This window comes from Prionailurus bengalensis, chromosome B4 (assembly GCF_016509475.1).
Source record: "Prionailurus bengalensis isolate Pbe53 chromosome B4, Fcat_Pben_1.1_paternal_pri, whole genome shotgun sequence".
In the NCBI taxonomy this organism is placed as follows: domain Eukaryota; kingdom Metazoa; phylum Chordata; class Mammalia; order Carnivora; family Felidae; genus Prionailurus; species Prionailurus bengalensis.
In genome coordinates, this window is record NC_057358.1 from 110,732,425 (window position 1) to 110,745,111 (window position 12,687).

Genomic DNA, 12,687 nt, shown 5'->3' on the forward strand with positions numbered 1-12,687 from the left:
CTCTACACATAAATTCATGTGGGTCTTTAAAAATCAAACAACAATCATGGCAGGAATGTGGTCTGAGAGAGAAGCACTTTTGCCTTAGCAGCAGGACCAGCCACATAATTTGTGGGTCCAAGGACAAAATGAAAATACATTTATTGTTCAAAAAGTTGTTCAAAGCTGACTAATTACAAGATGGTGACAGTAAAGCATTAAACCAAGCACAGAGTCCTGCCCATGACGCTAGCCCTGCCCATTGGTTAGAAGCTCAAATCTTAAGAGTCAGGTATAACTGGATTTGTTTTGGGCTGAGAAACTCCAGACAAGCCACGTAAATTCTCTGAACCTCTCTTGGATGGGAATGGGAATAATGGAACAAGGTAGTTATGGGGAGATAATGTACATAATTTGTAAGTTTTATGAAGGCAGTATTTTTTTTTTTATAAAAGCTTGTTCCCCATGGTGTCCCTATGGCCTAGAACTGTGTCTGGCATGTGAAAGTTGCTCAGAAATTATTTGCTGAACAGATGCATGAGTGAAGAAAAAATACATGAGAAAAAAATTACTCTGTCAGGGATCTATACTTTATGTAAAGAGCCAGATAATATGTTAGACTTGGCATGCTCAGAGGCAAAAATAAAGGATATTATGTAGGTACATATATAGAGAGAAAGAAAATTTCTACAAAACTTTTATTACAGAAAATATAATTGAATATAATTTCTTTTGCATAATAACCAAATTTAATCTTTTTTAGTACAGGTCTACCAATAAAATTAATGGAATTCTTTATTTTGGGTCAGCATTTGGTGTGGTTGGGCCTCACAACATTCTCTATTATCAAACAGACCACAAATGTCCATCTGTAAAAACTAATCTCAGTTAGCTGGCCATATAAAACCAGGTGCAGACTGGATCTGACCTACAGGGCATAGTTTCCCAACCTTGGCTATGAATGGTTCTGGGCCAGCAGAGGTTTAGATTATTAGGAAAAACCTCCTTGATACATTAAAATGGATTTCAGGATTTTTTAAATTATTGCGGCGTTACTTAAAATAATTAAGTTCATATATATTCTGTATTTTAATGTTATGTTTTCTCACAAGGATCTTTTAAGTAGAGGCTCTGATTTTTTCCTTTAATTTGCTAAAATGTAACAAGTGAGGGAAAAAAGATGGGGAATGGCTACAATTGCCATAGCTTATGTGATCCTAAATTATTTAAAATAACTTCTGCTGTAATAAATATATTATAATCACAGGGAGTAACTGATGCCATGTAAAATGAATCAAACCACTAAACCCGATTTCTACCAGCAGAATATCTCTAAGGGAAGGCCAAGTAATTTATCCTAAATTAGGATATTTGGGGGCCATCTATTCATTTAACAGAACAGTTTTAATTAATAGAACACAGCTAAAAAGGAGACTGGTTTATCTACAGAATGGTAAGCCCCAATTCCTGGAAGCACTAAATGACATTCAAAACTTTCAGGAGTGTTGGCTCTGGCTTCAGAAAAGTAGAATAAACAAACCCCCAAATGGGAATTAGTTCAATTAGGCCATTTCACTCAACTCATCCACCAAGTTCTCAAAGACTATGTGTTTCCAAAGTATGTTCAGAATGGATTCTTTGTTTTGTTTACTCAGTGCTTATCCCAAGCACATGCAAGTTCACATTCACATCAGTCGCATGTCTTTTTCCAAGATGTCAGTCTTTCCTAAGGGGCTTAATCACTCTCCAAGTCTCCCACCATTTAGGCAGTGATAATTCCCTTTTAGATAGCCAGCCCTATCAGCAAGGGGCAAATTTCCTAGGATACAGGACACAGCATATCCTGGAAATACTGTTTGAAGGGTATTTATAGGGCAGGGAAGCCTTCCCCAATTAGTTCATTCTGTTGTAATTGTGCAAATTTTACTGTGGCAAGAAGATTTTAGGTGTTGGGTCTCTTCAAACTCTGTCATTATTCCGCTTTATAAATATTCTTGCCTATCCTTCCCCTCAGATCTTCTGATGTGGAAGAACCAAAATCAAGTTCCCTTAATCTGAAATAAGGTATTCATTTAGTTTCTGCAATCTTTGCCTTAAGTGAGCAGGTTTTTCTTTTTTTCTTTTTTGTGGTTAAAGTAGAAAAAAAAATTTGTTTATAGGTTTCTTATATTTAAACCAGGGAACTCTGGGGGTGCTTATTGCTACCACTTCTGTTTATCTCTATTTTCAGCTGAACTCTAGGTTTGCATTCCGCATTCAAGTTCTCATTTAGCTATGACGACTCCCTCATGGCCACCCACGTTCTGTCCACATACCTAATCAACAGCTGAGGCAATCAACTTTTTCCAGGAAAATCCTCAAGCCGAAACTTGTAATTTCTTACAGTGAAATCATGGCAATCCAACAATCTAATCTTAGCCAAATCTGCCCCTTTAACATGAATTCATCGATAGCCAATATGAAATTTCTGTACTACACTGCTGAAAAACACATCTCTAAACATAAGTTGTATTTCATTCATTATTCATTCTTGCAATAATTTTCTTGGAAAAAACTGTACAATTCAGAGTTCTATCTTTTCATTAATTTGTTCAAAGAGTTACATGTTAGGATTTTAGGATTCTTGGACTTATTTTTTTTATTTAAAAAAATTTCTTAATGTTTATTTTTGAGAGAGAGAGAGAGTGAGACAGAGTGTGAGTGGGGGAGGGCCTGAGAGAGGGAGACACAGAATTGGAAGCAAGCTCCAGGCTCTGAGCTATCAGCACAGAGCCCAATATGGGGCTCAAACCACAAACCACGAGCTGTGAGAACATGACCTGAGCCGAAGTCGGACACCTAACTGACTGAGCCACCCAGGCACCCCAGGATTCTTGGACTTATTCAAGATAGATCTGAGGTTAAAAAAAAATATATCAAATATCAGCCAGTTTTGACCTGTCTCCCTGCAAAAAAGAAAACCAGTTCTGACTATATCATCAAGCAGTTTCATATTTTCTTTTTAATTAAATATAGTCAATGATTTGCAAAAGAGAACAAAATACAGTAAGCTAATACTTCATTTGTGAGATGACAGACCTGTTTTTTTTTTTTTTGACTGATTCCAAGACTATGATTAGGAAATGGATGATTTAAGGCTATGGGGTTCCCAAATGTAATCTTTTCCTTTGCCTTAGTAATAGGCATTATTGTCACACTTTCTTAGCCTTCAGAGACAATTTTAAGCTCAAACAGTTCCATATAAATATTAACTCACAACATGCATCAGAAGAATGTAAGATATAAATAATGTTCTCTATTTTACTAACAGAAGAATGTGAAGAATTAGGAAAGTTGATAAAGCCACAGAGGAGTTCAATGAAGTGATGTAAAAAGTACCTTTCAAATTCTTAAAGTACATATACCTTAATGTTCGACTCACCTATATACATACAAAAAGAAATACAATCCTTGCTTTGAAAGGGAAAATCTAGGGGCCCCTGGGTGGCTCAGTTAAGTGATTGACTTTGGCTCAGGTCATGATCTCACAGTTCATGGGTTTGAGCCCCGCAAGGAGCTTTGTGCTGACAGCTCTGAGCCTGGAGCCTGCTTCAGATTCTGTGTCTCCCTCTCTCTGCCCCTCCCCCACTTGTAGTCCGCCTCTATCAAAAAAAAAAAAAATTAAAAAAGTAATAAATAAAATAAAAATGAAAGGGAAAATCTATCTGGGTTTTCCTTAACTCCATACTCTCAATTTCTTATCTTCTTTCTTGGTAGCTTCCATCTTACATTTTCTGGGTTAATTACAGCAACTCTGGATAAAACCACTGGAAAGATATGCTTCCAATTCCTATATAACACATATCGTTCTAGAATGCTAAGTTAGTCAATGATAATGCATCAACATCCTTAACGGGCTACCATGCCCCTACCCTTGAAGATTTGCTTAAAAACTGTGAACCTCCTGTAAGTGATTTTTTTTTTAAGTTTAAAGTGTGTGAGCTGGGGAGAGGGGCAGAGGAAGGGAGGGACAGGGAGAGGGAGAGAGGGGGGTAGAGAGAGAGAAAAGTCCTAAGCAGGCTCCATGCTCAGCACGGAGCCAGATGTGGGGCTCCATCCCACAACTCTGGGATCACAACAGTAGGTGAAATCAAGAGTGGGGTGCTCAACCGAGCCATCTGGGTACCCCTAAGGGATTTTAAAGTTTATAGCATCATGACTAAGTTAATGATTTAACTAAATGATTAAATGAAAGATATAAAAACTATTAAAAGCATTCTAAACAGAGCTAGGAACACTACTGCTTCTAAAGATCAATAATGAAAAAATCCATGCACATTCTAAAACCACACATATTTAAAATACATAATATATGAATATATGAAATAGATAACATATGATATGTGATATAACACCTCTACAATCCCAGAACTGATACATTTGAGACCCTGGCTGAAATTGTGTGTTTTAAAAACATCCTAGTGGGTGCCTGTGTGGCTCAGTTGGTTGAGTATCCGACTTGGGCTGAGGTCATGATCTCACCGTTCACGAGTTGAGCCCCACATAGGGCTTTCTGCTGTCAGCACAGAGCCTGCTTCAGATCCCGTCCCCCACCCTCTCTCTGCCCCTTCGTTGGGAAGGTGCAGATGAGCTCTCTCTCAAAAATAAACATTAAAAAAATAAAAATTGAAAAAACAAACATCCTGGGGAGTTAGTCTGCCATACTTTCTCTTCTCTGTCCTCTGCTTCATTCAAGAAATTGTTCTGCTTTATTAGCTGAAAGAACTTGACACATTATTCTGCATCAATCTTGGATGCAGAGGGAGTCTCTAAGAGCAGTCACCATTAGCTTTATAGAATCAGAAGGTGAAAGTGGATACAATGTACTGTAAATTTCTTCATGCAAGCACTTGGCGCTTCTTTCCATTTGGTAGCTATTTGAAGACAGATACCTGTGTGCTTCCTTACTGGGTCTAAGGTTGGTATCTGCGTTGTGAGAGTTCCTGACAAAGGAGCTGGGGTAATGTATCTGTTAGAGATTCTTACAGAGAAACAGCACTGGCTCATAACCATGAGCCCTCTGAGGAATATTCACAAGAAGCATGCACTCGGTCTTCTATTCCAACTAATCTAATTACTAGCATTACCGCCCACTTAGATTGTTTTTGTTTTCTTTTCTTTAATGTGTGTGTGCCAGTATTAGAGGTATGAATGCCCAAGGCACAAAGCATTCCTTTGTTTCCTCTCCTGTTTCCAGCATTTCCCTTCTGAGAAATCAAAAGAACCTAGAGCCACGCCATTAGAATCACAATAGTTTGGATCTGGAAGGAATACCGAAGACCACCTGGTCCAGCCCCATAATTTCACAGATGGGAATGCCAAGACCTAGAGCAATGACGTGATTTGTCCAAGGTTGTACAATAAATTTAAAACAGAAACATTACAAAACCGAGACTCCCAAGCACTCACTTAGTTCTTTTGTCAGTGGTACAAAGCACATACAGCTGCAGCATTTCTTCTGCCAAGTTGTCTATGAGTCTTGTGGTCTCACATCTAGACCAGACTATACTGGCCCTTGGACTCAATTAAGAGATCTCTTGGGAATGGAAATGGTTCCGTCTCATTTCAATGAATTCAGAGTCTACTGATGAAAATAAATTTCTCCGAGCCAACGGTCACAACCAAACAGCAAATGCCAATTGCCTTTAGTGGCCTTTCTTTATCCTCCTTCTGGTATTTAGTCTTAAAGGCTAGAGAACTGACACTCCCTGCTACTCACAAACATTCCACAGCAGGCAAATTTCAAACATTTCTATAAAAGCACTTTGCAAAAGCAGTGTGTGCTCACATTAGTAGTGTGGAATCTCTAAAATCTTAACTCCCTTTTGGAGGAGCCGGGTTTTGTCAGGATTTATTTTGGTCTTCTCCCTAAACAATTTGGGTCTTCGGTATTTACTTTAGGCATCTAACTTTGCATTTTCTTGCTTGAATTAAAGTGATGTAGAAACTTTAACCTGATTAAGATGGTAATCAGCCCACATACTATAAATACGTGTTGTTTCCCATGGCCTATAAATGGTCCCTGAGCCAGACACAAAATAGCACAGTGAGGAAGGAACAGCACAGAGAGGTGAGGGCGGAAAGGATGAACTACAGGTTCGGTGTTTAGTCTTAACTGTTAACACACTTTGTGATTTCAGTCAAGTCACTCCATCTATTCAGAGCTTCAATTTCTCCATAGACTAAAGGGGTCATAAAATACAGGGGCTATTAGCCACCTGTGGCTACTGATCGCTCAAAATGTGGCTAGTATAAAGCACTAACATTTTATTTTACTTACTTTTAATTTGTTTACATTTAAAAATCAATACTTGATTCAATGACTGAAAAACTTTTAAGTATACTTAGAAAATCTTAGGTTTGTGAATCTGCACTTTCAACTGTAAACTTTATGAAAATCTAAACATGGAGTAAATATTTCTGATGAAAATTTAACGTCTGCACTGAAATGTGCTGTAGGTATGAAATACACTGTGGATTTTGAATAACATGAAAAAATGTAAAATTCCATTAATTTATATTGATAGGGTAAAATGATATTTTGGATATATCGTAGTAAAAGAGAGAGAGAGAGAGAGAGAGAGAGAGAGAGAGAGGAGCCCAAGTAGGCTCCACGCTCAGCCCGGAACCCCATGAGGGGCTCCATACCACGACCTTGGGATCATGACCTGAGCTGAAATCAAGACTCAGCCGCTCAACTGACTGAGCCATCCAGGTGCCCCACGCCCCCCCCCCCCTTTAACTTTTTAAAATGTGGCTACTGAACAATTTTTAAGATTATATATATAGCTTTCATTATGTTTCTACTAGACATCAGTGGTCTAGATATTCTGAACAGCATCTTAACATAATCACTAAAGATGGACCCTGCCTGTAGTTTAAGTACACAAAAGAGCCACTTAAAAATAGTTTTGGGGGGCGCCTGGGTGGCTCAGTCAGTTAAGCGGCTGACTTTGGCTTAGGTCGTGATCTCGCAGTCCGTGAGTTCGAGCCCCACGTCGGGCTCTGTGCTGACAGCTCAGAGCCTGAAGCCTGTTTCAGATTCTGTGTCTCCCTCTCTCTGACCCTCCCCCATTCATGCTCTGTCTCTCTCTGTCTCAAAAATAAATAAACATTAAAAAAAATAGTTTTGGGATGCCTGGGTGGCTCCAGAGTCAGCTGAGCCTGCTTAAGATTCTTTCTCCCTCTCCCTCTCACTTACTTATGTGCTCTCTCTAAAAATAAATAAAAATAAATTAAAAAAAGACAATCTTCTTAGAATTAGTATTTAATGTTATGTTTTATTCATTTGACTAACATTTTATACCTATTCTTTTTAAATAAATACTTATTCTATGGGAGATAGAAGTAGATAACTACAGTGTCTGCTTGGCTGATTTCATCTATTTCTACAGGAAGTACTTCTAACCATAGGGTTGCCCCTCAGGAATCATACTCACAACTAGTGAAGTTGCTCTGTGGCCATAACTGATTGGACAACTGGCTGGAGTCCCTTCATGAAGCCTGGCTGCATCCTTGTCCTTTAACTTGGAATGCTATTCTTCAGTATCCTTATAACTGGAACTTTTTCTTTCTTTCTTTCCTCTTTAGAATTAAGTTTGAATTCATTACTGTTAGTGAGAACCAAAGAACTCTAAACAAATGAAGATGGACCTTTCAAGATTTGGAAATCAAGACATTTTTTTGCCACAGTTAAATGCTAACTTGTAAGCAGTTTCTGAGTAACTATTATCTGCTTGAAAGGTAAGGAAATATAAAGGAGTGAAAGATTTGATCCCTAATCATTAGACAAATAAAATACAGTAAAAAGAGAAAACATAAGGAAATAATAATGATAGCATCTGACGATGTATAGATCTTATATCTTGGGCTTTTCCTATCTTAATTATTTCTCACAACACTTTGAGACAAATATGTAACACATCCAATTTTAAATAGCTAGGTGAGAAATAATATGATCAGGTACCCAAAATGAGTTGTTTCTGGACAAGTTCTATAAAAATTCAGAGATGATGCACTAAAAGGTAAAGTCTACAGATCAGACACCATCTTGGTATTCCTGACCACTGCATCCCCCGAGGCAAGCAGAGTAGGGGGTGAAGCCAGTTTTACTGGATGATGCAGGGAAGAGAGCATGGAACAGTAGGACCTAGCCCTGGTGAGAAAGGTAGATCTCACCCTGATCTTGGACAAGAGGCCATGGAGAAGATGCTTTTAGCTGCGAGACACTGCAGGATTCTACAGGTAGAATTGGGATGGCTGGATGGAAGGGGAAAGGACATCCCTGGCCAAGGGAAGTAGCACTGAGCAAAGTCAGAGTTGAGAATAAGCAAGGTAATTTTAGGAGGCAGGGATGCATCTAGCTGGGGTGGCTGGTTTGTGTTGGGCAAAAATAGGTATTAAGATGAGGTGGTTAGGAGGAGGCAAGATTATGAAGATTATGAACATTAGATTCAGGAATTTGGCTTTCAGCCTTTAGTTACTGGGAACAGTGAGAATGTTCTTGAATATGGAAATGACTCAGTGAAAGTGGTTGGACAGAAGCCTCAAGAAAACCATGATTCCTAAAAATTGCATAATACGTGGGGTGGCTCAGTTGGTTGAGTGTCCGACTCAGCTCAGGTCATGATCTCATAGTTCGTGAGGTTGAGCTCCGTGTCAGGCTCTGTGCTGACAGCTTGGAGCCTGGGGCCTGCAGCCTGCTTCAGATTCTGTGTCTCCCTCTCTCTCCACCCCTCCTTCACTCACATTCTCTCTCTCCCTCTCTCTCAAAAATAAACATACAAAAAACCCTTAAAAATTGAATACCTCATATCTACGATTTTTAATAAAATACACATATATCTAAAAAAAAAGACAGCAATAATATTGAAGTGCAGGTATTGTGTGAGGAGTTACAGGCACTCAACACAATAATCTCATGGACTCTACTCAGGTCAAATTTGTTCCTTAGAGAAATTACATGAGATGACACGGGAACTTCTTCCTTCTTCACTTTCGGCAGGGATTTATTAAGTGCCTATTGTTCATCACGCACTGAAGACATAAGAGCAAACATCGACAAATTCCTGCCTTACAGATGTTTTCAGGCGTTAAGTAGAAGGTTATCAATTAAATAAATCCGCAGATAAATGGAAAACTGCTATTTTGAAGGAGGTTACAAAAAGAATTTCCAACAGGAGGATTTGGCTTCTTCGAGGAAGAAGGGGAAGGCTCCCTTAAAGAAGTGAAATTGAAAGTAAGAGTCAGAAGTTGCCGGAATCAAAGGACTGCTCAGGTACACAGAAAGCCATGTGCAGAGGAACAGTGGCAACAGGAAACACGTGAGGATGTGTGGCTAAAAGAGGACTTGGAAAGGGGCCAGATCATGAGAATCTTGAAGGTGTTATTTAAGGAGCTCCTTTTTCTGTTTCCTAAGAGCAACAGGCACACAGACATCAAAGTGTATGAAGAAGGAGGGGTAAAATAATCAGGTGTGTTTGTTTTTTTTAATTACTCTGTCTACTCAAGAAGAGTCAAAACCTCAAATGAGAAGTCCTGAAATGGCGAGGGAGATGGGAAGAGCCCAGAGGCCGCAGGGCCGGGTACAGAAAGGTGGGGAGAATTGAGAATGGGAATCCTGGACACGAGGGTGAAGGCGCTAAAGGGAAGGTGGCCTGCAGGCTTATTGTTACATATTGCCAAGGGCTTCTTTGTTTAACCCTGCCTTTGGAAATAGAAACTGATGTGGCAAAGACTGGTTCAGGTAAGAATCGTCAATACATACTCAATTTATGGGATAAACTTTGATGAAGAACCGTACATGGTCTTAAAACATCTCCCCAAATATTGCTTCTGAGTTGCTCATGAGTAAACACACAGAAACAGTATAACACCTTACTCAGGTGATCCAAACAGCACCATGAAGGGGGAAGATGGACACTGTGTGCCTCTGGGTATGATAACCTGAGGATGTTTCATCACTTATATAGCATTCATGGCTTGGAACACATAACCTAAATGTAACAGTCATCAAGAAACACCAATCAAGTGTCTCAGAGACACACGTTTTACTTAAAGAGGAGGGTTGTGTTACTCAAAAATCTCAGTGTCATAAAGACAAAAGAAAGGCTGAGGAACTCTTAAAGCAGACTGGTGGGCTTAAAACAGTTCAAATTTATGATGTTACAATTGTTGAGGTCAGATCCAACTCCAGGCTGTTTAGGCTCAAATCAAGGTGTGCACGTGGGCTGGTTTATTCAAAGGGGCTCTTCAGGAGAATTATTGTCCTTGCCCTTTTCAGCCTTTAGAGGCCACCACCTGCGTGTCCCTTGGCCCATGGCCCCTTCCCCATCTTCAAAGCCAATAGTGTAACATCTTCTAATCACTCTCTCTGGCTCTGATACTTCTGCCTCCCTCATATAAGGATTCACGTGATTAGAATAGAACAATCTGGATAATTTCAGATAGCTTAAGGACTTAGAGATGGGGCATTTAATTATATCTGCAAAATCCCTTTTTACATGTAAGGTGATATGGTCACAGCATGGGACATCTTTGGGAGACATTTGGCCGTCTCACACCTGATGTAAAAATGCAAGCCATTATCCTAGACTGGATCTTGTACTAGAGGAAAATACTAAAAAGATACAGCCAATAGATTTAAGTATTTTAGTTATTGCTAAATTTATTGAAGTTGACAACCATACTGTGGCTACAAAGGAGAAGAGCCTTTACTTAGGAAACACACACTGAAGTATGTAGCGGTAAACATCCCTTATATATACAAGTGATTCAATGAGTTCAGAAAAACAATAACACACACGCTTGCACATTTACTTTAGTAAATGAGGCAAAATGTTAAAAGTAGACGAATATGCATTAAAGAGTTTGTGAGTGTTTTTGGAATACTCACAACTTTTCTGTAAGTTTGGAATTATTTCCAAATAAAAAGTTAAAGATGATAAATCTATAATTAAAAATGGATAAATCTTCTTTTTACTCAAATACCATAAGCAAGTCATAATATATATCGTTTTATAAACGTTGGGATAACAGCAGATGTGTGGCACAAATTCAGCAATCCAATTTTTGGTCTTTCTGCAATAACGTCACTGGTAAATGAAAGGATCAGAAATGTTTAGGATTTTTAAGGTTAGTGACTTAAAATCCTAACAGTCTGGCAATATTACAGTTTCAAGAGCTTAAGACAGAATTGGTGATTATCATCAGGTTTAAATACCAACTGGCTGGTAGCACCCTGCTATTTGTGAGAAGGAAACTGCTAGGTAATTTTCTAAGAGGTCCCTTAGAAAAGTACCTCCCCTCCCCCCACCATTTTCAGGAGTACTTAGCAGAATTTTAAAGCAAAACTACAACAATAAAGCGTATTCTATTCTAGAGCCACCTTCTGCCCGGTGCTTCAAGAGGGAATTTTATTGCCGTGGCCCCAGAGAATCTTTCTGGTGCTCATTCTGATTCCTACTCCACCCTTTATTGTTTAAAGACAAAAAATAACGCAGCTGGGTCTCTGACCACTGACAAATAATCACTGGCCTCTCCTCTGGGAAACTCCTCTGGTCTTGGCAGAAACTAACATTTTAAAATAAAGGTAAAACAAAGTGTAAGACCCCGTTTCCACCCAAAGCCTTATGCACGAGCTTATTTTTCTTGCCAACTGTGGTAGCCAAGAACAAAGTTTCTCCAGTTGTGCCAGGACGGTGTGCCAAGATCAAATAATAGTGGACTTTTCTCAATTACAGAAACAAGAAAAAAAAAATGTGGCAATGAATCAGCTTTATTTTTGCAAGTTTGGCTCTTGCTACCAAAGCCCATACTAAAATGTGTGACTGAGCACAACCTAGGATTTTATCAGCACAAAGTAATCTATTTTGTTATTTTCAATTTAACGTGAAAAGCTGCATGATTTCTTTGAGTTTGGCAATCACAGACCTAAATGCTTCTGCCAGGAGCAGGGTGCACCTTTATTACTTACATGTTTCACTCAGAACACCCTCCCTTGCTATGATACCTGGCTGAAGTCGGACGCTTAACCAACTGCGCCACCCAGGCGCCCCTAGAGGTTTCTTTTTAAGACTGTCACTTTTTAGTTGGACAACCCTGGGCAAAATGCTTATAAACCTCAGTGTGTCATTTGTAAAACAAGAACCCATACAAATCACAGAAGCTGTCTTGCCTTCCTTGAAGGGTTTTTCTAACCATCCAAAGAAATAAATATGTGAAATCATCATGAAAGTTAAAAAAAAAAAAGCATTATGAAAACGCCAGATAGTCCCCCTCACCTAGTTATTAAATTTTTTGCACATAAAGCTAATTGATGTGTTTGTTCCTTAAAATGTCTGCCAAAGGGCTGGCTCCAGAACTTTTCCTAACAAATACTGTACCTGCTGCCTGAGTGATCGACTGAATAGATGAATTAACTTTCAAGCTGCTATGATTTTACATTCCTATTTGAAGAGAACTCCCCCTAATTCAGTGGAACAGACACTAACCTAAACTTGAGGGTATCTGGTTCAACATGAAGAAACACATTCTAAGGAGTTCTAAGGAACTTTAGATAGCTCGTGCTAAAATGTTTACTTGCTTAATGAAAATTGGCCTTTGACATTCTCTTGAAAATAACCTTATAGTCTTTGAATGACTTTTTAAGCACAAGCACTTAGTGATGTA

General features: G+C 38.9%; 1 protein-coding gene across 7 annotated transcripts in view; it reads right to left on the bottom strand.

The window, feature by feature from the left end:
- Nucleotides 1-12,687, bottom strand: part of KITLG (KIT ligand) — an 86,909-nt gene that overhangs the window by 26,568 nt on the left and 47,654 nt on the right. The window lies entirely within an intron of this gene.